The following is a 1,614-nucleotide window of genomic DNA, read 5'->3' on the forward strand; positions in this document are numbered from 1 at the left end:
TTGTTTCAGTGTGTTTTAGGTTTGTTAGTGTTCGTTATTTCAAGTGATATCTTCTATACTCTATCTTTCTACCTTAGAACATTGAGGACAATGTCTCGTTTTGGTTGGGGGAGAGGGTAGTAGTTGATAAAAAAAAATTATTTTTCATTTCATAAAGCATGTGCATAATTGTTGTTACTAGGATGACAGAGTAAAGGAGCTATTTTGTTAAAGTGACTCTTGAGACACATCTTAGTAACCATTCTTAACAAGGTCTATTATAATACTTCTTGAAATATTCAGATTTACAAACTCTCGCATTGTTATCACTTAATTCTGCTCATATACTTATTTAACATGTATTCTTAAACCTTAATTTACACACACACTTTAACATATGATTGTGGGTTGCATATTGGATTATTACATTATTTATGTTCTTTTGTTAAAGGTAACAACTAAGGGAAAAAGATTGTATATAATTAAAAAAAATAAAAAAAATAAAAAAAAATGTAGATAAGTTTGGTTTCGTAGCCTCCCTAACCTAAGCAATTAAACTCGAATGGGTGTTTTAACACCTAATACCCTAAAGTCAACTAACTTGGGAGCTATTGGCCCAACGCTTGTTACATGGGTTGAGGAGAAAAGCTTAAGGAAATCAAACATTGCACTATCTACATATTAGTATCTGCGACCCGAGTTACTAAGCTCATAGGGGTGTCTTAACACCTAATGCCCTAAGACCAACTGGTCTGGTAGTCATTAGCCGAAAGCTCGTTACATGGGTTAAAGATGCATGGTGTTTGTAAATTATATGTATATATATTTAAAAAAAAAGAAAAAAAAAGACAAAAATAATAATCCCAACCCAAGGAAGTTAACCTTAAACATTAGAACAAAAATTTAGTTTTCTTCCAAGAAAAGCCCCATAATTATATGTTGATACATTGAGCACAAAAGAAAGGTTTATGAATATCTTGTTAAGAGGTATTGAGCAGGTATATAAATTTAACGAGAGTTTGTTTATCTGGATAGATTAATGGAAGTTAAATGATGAATACCTTGCTTTGTGGAATTTGCAAATTATTTTTCTATTTTAACGCTTTGATTACTAGGGACTAGTAATAAGCTGGTTGGGGAGTGTGATTAGTACTTAAAAGTGCATTTTCATCAATGTTTTATATCATCATTTTGCACTTGAAGTATCAATTACTCCTTAACTAAAGTATGTTTTATAATAATATATCTAATAATATAAGAAACCTTTAATTTATGGTAAATGTTCATTTTAAATGCAGGCCTATCACATAAATGAAAGGATTGATTGATGACTTTAAGAACTTAAATTGCAAGGGAAAAAAGATGACCAAAATTAGAAAAGAGATGTCGGTGCAATCCAAATCGGAACATTGTTCGGTAATTGGGTCATATCTGGAGTTATAGATCTCAGATTTAGGTCTACTTTATATGGATGGAAAGGTAAGACATAGGCCTACAACTTTCATATGGAAATGTTCATTTGTTATTATTATTGTTTAATCCTTATATTAATTTTTCATCTCCAAGTTCTCATCATCTTCTTCTTCTTCTCTTTCTTTATTATTATTATTACTACTACTACTACTACTACTACTA

Source organism: Populus euphratica, unplaced genomic scaffold (assembly GCF_000495115.2).
Source record: "Populus euphratica unplaced genomic scaffold, PopEup_1.0 scaffold541.1, whole genome shotgun sequence".
NCBI classification, from domain to species: domain Eukaryota; kingdom Viridiplantae; phylum Streptophyta; class Magnoliopsida; order Malpighiales; family Salicaceae; genus Populus; species Populus euphratica.